The sequence below is a fragment of the Bos indicus x Bos taurus genome, chromosome 26 (genome assembly GCF_003369695.1).
Source record: "Bos indicus x Bos taurus breed Angus x Brahman F1 hybrid chromosome 26, Bos_hybrid_MaternalHap_v2.0, whole genome shotgun sequence".
Lineage (NCBI taxonomy): Eukaryota > Metazoa > Chordata > Mammalia > Artiodactyla > Bovidae > Bos > Bos indicus x Bos taurus.
In genome coordinates, this window is record NC_040101.1 from 920,393 (window position 1) to 927,057 (window position 6,665).

General features: G+C 59.0%; 1 long non-coding RNA gene across 1 annotated transcript; it reads right to left on the reverse strand.

Moving 5' to 3' along the window:
• Positions 1-1,401: 1,401 nt before the first annotated feature.
• Positions 1,402-4,542, reverse strand: LOC113884461. Its single transcript, XR_003508876.1, has 2 exons — positions 4,105-4,542; positions 1,402-3,982 (listed from the first exon to the last, which is right to left on the reverse strand). It is a non-coding gene; the product is annotated as an uncharacterized LOC113884461 (long non-coding RNA).
• Between the last annotated feature and the right edge of the window lie 2,123 nt (positions 4,543-6,665).

Sequence of the window (6,665 nt, forward strand, 5' to 3'; positions counted from 1 at the left end):
GGGGGCGGGGGTCCTGGAGGTGCAGGGCATTTCTTGGGCCTGGGGGGTGGCTGGCTGAGTCCTACTTTGACTGGGGTGATTGTTCTAAGAATGCCCAGCTGACGCTCACTCAGCTGCGTGTCTTCCTGGTGTGGTTTTCTGTATCTGAGTTTTATTTTAACATAAAGAGGTGGGCAGAGTAGATGTCGAGCAGTGGGCATCCCCGCTCTGTGCCCAGCCTTCTTCTGGTGCTGGCCCGGCCCCCTGACCAAGGCAGGATCCTGAGGTGGGTGAGCCTCGGTCTCTGCAGAGGTGCCCAGCACCCGCCTGCTCTGAGACTGACACGCTCATGTGGGAGGCTCTTGACGGCTGCCAGGAAGAGATCAGGGCTCAGTACAGTCAAGAGCTTCAGGGCACCCTGCAGAGGCAGTGCCAAGCACGCCTGGGCCCCAGGGAAGGGTCAGCTGATGGGCCTGGATCTGATGGAGCCACAGGCTGGGCAGGAGCTGGGGACCAGGGGTGCAGGTGACGGGGGAAGCGACGGTCACAGCCCAGCGCCATGCGGCGGGAAGGAGGCGTGGCGGGGGGCCCATACCAAGGAGGAGGAGGCTCTGTGGTCCCCTCACCTCGGGGTGGGCCATCGGCAGTCTGGCCAGCCCCTAGCAGAGTGAGGGTCTTAGGGGAAGAGTGTAAAAAGGAGATGGAGCGTCATTCTGAAGATGAGAAGACAAGAAGAAAGCTGACATTCACAGCAGATGTGGGAGGCCCAACCCCGCCCAGGGTGGGAGACGCCTTCCAGACAGCCGTGCTCAAAGGCAGGCAGCTGAAGCCAGTCAGGAGGCGTCAGCGGAAAGCCTCAGTGCGGAGGGCGGGCCAGCGGGGCGGGGGACATGCACGCTCGGCCAGGACGAGCCTGCGTGTGAAGAACAGACCCAGGGACCCTTCCAGGCCTGGCGGTCAGTCCAGGGGCAGGACTGGGACCAAGCGCCCGGCATCTGAGGCGCCAAACCCACTGTCCGCAGCAAAGCGGGAGGCGGTGTCCAGGCACTCTGCTGGTGGAGGACATCTGCCACGTCCCCTGGAGAGGACGCTGTGCAGCGCAGCGGTAACACAACTCCCAATCCAGTTTGCCTCAACTTGCTGCAAATACCAAGCCGCTGCCCATCCAACAGGGGGTGCTAGTGGTAGAGAGCCCGCAGGCCAGTGCAGGAGGCATAGGAGATATAGTTTGATCCCCGGGTCAGGAAGATGCCCTGGAGGAGGACATGGCACCCCACTCCAGTGTTCTTGTCTGGACAATCCCATGGACAGAGGAGCCTGGCGGGCTGCAGCCTATGGGCTCGCAGAGACTCACACATGACCGAAGTGAGCACGCATGCAAGCACACCCATCAATATGCAAACATAGCTATTACACTATCACTAAGGCAGAAAACAATGATAGCTTTTATTATTGATAAAACCACATGTATTTTACTTATCGGTATAGGAAGGACAGTGATAAGGATTGTGATAACGTTCATAACGCCGTCCAAGCAGCCCTGAAGACAGGCTTTAGCCAAATGAGAAATGAAACAGCATGTTCCCCACGCCCCTAGACTGCAGCCGGAGCCAGGCTGCTCAGCGCCCTCTCCCGCCCCTGGCCTGGCCCGGTTCTGTGGGTGCGTTTCTGAACCTCACCCCCACCCTCTGCCTTTGGACCCAGGGCTCAGGGCCAGCCTTTGTCTGTCCCAGCTCCGGCAGGACCTCTCCTGTGGTTGAGACCCTGGCGGCAGAAGCACCGCACAAGCCCACAGCCCCCTCCAAGGCAGGGCTGTGCCCAGGGCCCACCTCCTGCAAAGGCTGTGAGCTGGGAAGGACCAGCCCTGCCCCATGAATCCTCTCGCTGAAGCGTGCGTTTATTTCCACTCACAGAGAATGGAAGGCCATGACCGGGGGCTCCTGACTCCCAGCTCCTCCTCGTTTTCCCCCTCCTGGATGGTGGATACGTTCACGCTCATCTGGCCGAGGGGCTGACCTGGAGCAGAGCCCCCGAGACGACCCCAGAGAAGCGCGTCTGGACGCAGGGCTGAGCCGGCGCTCCAGGGCAGCCGGGTTCCCGCTTGGCTCGTTCCTGCGGCATCCCGCCTTCTGGAACGTGCGTGTGTCCCCTTCGTGACCAGAGATGCTGTCAGGCGGTGTGTTCAGCGCCGTCTGCGCACTCTGTCCCCTCAGGTAACAACACGTGTTTGTCACGGGCCGTGGGCGCGTGTTTTCTTCCTTCTGGTTTATGTATTTGAAGAAGGAATTCATAGGGCCTGGACTCCATCTTAGGCCTGTTCATGCTGACCATGCTCAGCCACCTTTCCAATGGACTCTGAACTCTGCGAAAACTACAACAGGAGGCTCAGACCCCCTCCAGACAGGGGAGCCTTGAAAATCGTATCCAGGCTACTCATCGCCTACAAGAAAGCATACACTAATCACCCCTTCCTCCAGACACACCATACACTTTCCTGTATCTATCGGAGTGCAACCTCGGGCTGATTGATTACTGGCTGATTGTTTGACTGAGCACGTGAGCACGAGCACGTGAATGAGGGGGTTATTGGGATTGTATTTTCCTTGGTTTATGTAAGTCCCAAGGAATTTGGGGTGGTGGGTTTGGACACGGATGCATGGGGTATTAAAGATTTTCACAAATGCTGGTCGGGCCCTTGGCTAAGAGGAGACTGCCTTGGGCCCGCCGGTGTAATAAACTGCACTCCACTACCTGCATTGTCCTGCTGAGTGAGTTTGTTTCCCGGAACGTGTGGCTACAACATACTGACCAGATTTTTATCATAAAGTGGTATTTCTTTGAAAGCCAGTCATTTCAATTAAAAAACTAAAAACAGATAAAGGCAAGTGAGAGATGACCCCGTTTAAGGAAGCAGTGGCCTGATGACCAGCAGGGGAAGGGGTTTCAGTCGTTCATAGACAGGACACAGTCCAGCCCTGAGGTGGGCATGAAAACACGGCCGTTGGCCAGAGGAGGGCCTTCTGCAGCAGAGGGTGGGAGGGCCGTGAGCTGCTGGAGCTGCTTCCCGAGCAGCAGGCCCCAGCCCCCCAGCCCCGCCTCTGGCTCCAGGGGAGGCTGGGGGCCTGGAGGCCACAAGCCACCAGGATCTAACAGGACAGGAGAGCCGGCTTCTGCCTCTGTTCCCAGTGAGACTCGTCCAGTGGGACCTGCTGGGTCACATGTTGGAACCTGGGGATGCCCCATGGGCTTAACACCACCAAGACCCAGCCCTGGGGTGGAGGTGGGGGTATCCTGCTTAGTTAGGGGTTGGCATTACTGGGTGGGCTCGAGAAACTGCAGCAGGCCCTGGGGATCAAAAGGAGCTGACCACGGAGCCCAGGGACCCTCAGGGAGCCGCTGTCCTGCTCCCACTGTGCCCACCTCTGCTGGGCCCTGTGCAGGGACCCACGGAAGGGACAAGACGGACCAGCAGCCGCTGTTGCCGTCATGAAGCGGCGGGGGACCCCCACTGGAGGTGGGGGGCACTGAGCTGGGGCGGGAACAGACACATGGCCAGGGACACACGCAACGCAAGGCCTGGGTCCTGGGGCGAACCCAGGACTGTGGCTTCTGCCCACCCCGGGCGCCCTGGGGGTGGAGGGACCCCAGCCCAGCTCCCCCGGCCCCTGCTGCCCCCAGAGCCAGCACGGGTGTGGCGAGGGGGCAGAGAAGGGTCTGCTCCCCACTGAGGGGGCGGAGGCTCCTGACTGAAAAACAACGCCCAATGTGAGAGCTGGGACTCACGCTTTATCTGGGGCAAAATGAAGACTGCAGTCCAGAGACAGCGCCTCAGACTGAGAGCCCGCAGCAGAGAGGCGGGGAAAGGTCGGTGCAAACGCGACTCCCTTGAAGGGGGTGCGTGCAACCAAGCTCACATTTTTGCAGGTTTCAGCCGGTCTTGTGATGCTTCTGTGAGTCACGAGGAGCAGTCGTCACCGTGAAGGATTTTAGTGCTTTTCCAGATCTGAGGAGATAGAAGAATCGGGCTCATAAAGTTGGCTCCTGAACATAACCTCACCATCCGAAGGCCTGTTCTGCCGGTTCCCCACTGCCTCCGCCCGCGCCCAGGCCCTCAATCCTGCTCACCGCCTGGGCTCCTTTGGGCACTGTTGAAAGTCAGAGGCCACAGTGGCTCACGGTTTAATCCGTGTAGAGGTGGACCGCAAGCGCCAACGTGTAAACGTGTAGGTGACGAGGCCACGTGGGCCTGGGCTCCTGCTGCCCTCAGCTGTCCAGCCCCCCTCCAGAAGGCCCACGGGGTGACCCTCACTTCAAAACATGAGGAGACTATCTGGGCTGTGCTCCCTCCTCCAGGCGGGCTGTGCTCCCTCCTCCAGGCGGGCTGTGCTCCCTCCTCCAGGCTGGCAGCCAGGGGTGCCCGAGGAGCCTGGGGAGGACAGTGTGAGGAAGACTGGGCATCACGGGACCAGGCTCAGTGTCTCCCATTTAGGAAGCAGCATGTTCTCACCAGCAGGAGCTCGTGCCCTCTGGATGAGCTGGGGTGCCCAGGTGCCCCCACTAGCCTACTCTGAGCGGTAATCTCGTTGGCTCAGGCCCCAGGCCTCTGATGCAATTCTCTCTGCGGCAAAACTGGCCCTGCCACACTAAATGGGCTCCTTAATTTGATTCTGGATCCTCTGCTGGCCTGTCCAGGCCCCGGGGCCCCTCCCAGGCCCCACTAACGTGTTTAGCCATTTGTTGACCAACTGCAGCTTTTCGGAGGCTGGCAGCTCTGTCTCCAGGGGCTGTCACTTCTCCTTAGAGAGAGAACACGAGCCCCCTCACGCACGCTCCCCCACCCCACCTGCCCCCAGCCCTGCGCCCGCGGTCTCTGACCTCCAAGGAGGGCCAGCGTCACCTGGGAGCCTGTTAGAATGCAGAGCCTCAGGCCCTCAGGGCTCCACGTAAGCCTCGCCTGCCAACAAGAGCCCACAGGACCCAGTGTCCCTCGCAGGCCCAAGGCACCCTTTTAGAAGGACCACTCTGCCCTCCTCAGACTTTGCCCCAGCCCGCGGAGGAGTCATCCACGCACAGCCACGGCCCTCCTCTGGAACACATGCAGGGAGCCCAGGACCCCAAATGCCCACCCCACAGCCTGAGCCCACCCCCAGGGCCTGTGGGAACCCCTGCCCCAGGGCTGTTTGCAGGGGTGCGCTGCTGCCTGCAGGAGACGTGGAAGCCTCCTCACCGAGGATGAGGCACAGTGCCGAAGGCTTCAACACGTGTGTGAGGGGGGCCTCAGTCACCCCTTTGCCCAGGCCCTGAAGGGCTTCCCAGGTGGCACTAAGGGTAAAGAACCCACCTGCCAAGGCAGGAGACGTAAGAGGCACAGGTTCGATCCCTGCATGGGGGAGATCCCCTGGAGGAGGGCACGGCAACCCACTCCAGCACCCTTGCCTGGGAAATCCCATGGACAGAGGAGCCTGGTGGGCTCAGTCCATGGGGCACAGAGTCGGACATGATCGAGGTGACTTAGCACACACAGCACCAGGCCCTGAAATACTGCGGGCGTGCCTGCCACAGGCGGTTCATCCCTCTAGGCACACCTTCATTCCTTTATTCTCCTGATACGTACCGGTGTCTAGAACGTGCTGGGCACTGCCCTGGGCTCAGAGCACTGCAGAGCATGGCAGAACACTCAGCCCCACAGAGCCGCCATCCTGGAGGAGGCGGCAGACAGAGGAAACACAGGAGGCCCAGGAGTGCTGGCTGGTGAAAGCATGAAGACGGCTGGCACAGGAGGTGCCAGGGAGCCCTGCTGAGAAGGAGCCTGGCAGAGAAAGGCCTGAGGCAGGCGGCCCTGGCGCCCGAGAAGCTGTCTGTCCAGGAGTCCATTTGCAGAGTCAAAGCTGCGTGAATATTCAACCGGACAAGAGAAGACTGACATGCATCCTGAGCAGACAAGGCCTGCACGCACACCCAGCCCTGCTCTGGGGGAGCTCTTTTTGGAACAGGGCCTTTCAACTCCATCTGGTCAGACCTCCCAATTTTTGCTAGTTTGCATTTCCCGCAGGACGGCGATAAAGCCCCTTCCTCCTCGTGGTCTGGGGTCACTGTTTCCCTCTCTGCTCCTTCTTAGCTACTCAGGCCTTTTGCCCATTTTTATATTGGGGCATTTGCTTCTCCTGACACATTGATACGTAAGTGTATACACATACAGTGTGACCTTGAAAGTGCCGCGTAATCACCATTTGCAATGAACACTTGCACGCCGCAAGCGTCTTCTTGAGGCTTCCCCAGTGGCTCAGCAGGTAAAGCATCCACCTGCAGTGCAGGAGACAGGAGATACAGATTGGATCTCTGGGTCGGGAAGATCTCCTGGAGGAGGAAAGGGCAACCCACTCCAGTATTCTTGCCTGGAGAATCCCATGGACAGAGGAGCCTGGCAGGCTGCAGTCCACGGGGTCGCAAAGAGTCAGACATGACTGAGCGACTAACACACACATGTGAGGTGATGGAATTAAACTTGTGGCCATGATTTCACAATATGTCCATATATTAAATCACTGTTATATATCTTAGGTTTGAACAATGTCATATATCAATTATATTTCAATAAAACTGGAAACAGCAAACATCTGCCTCTGGTGACTGGCTTGCATTTCCACATGGTGCTTTCTAATGAATGGAAGTTTTGAATTCTGATA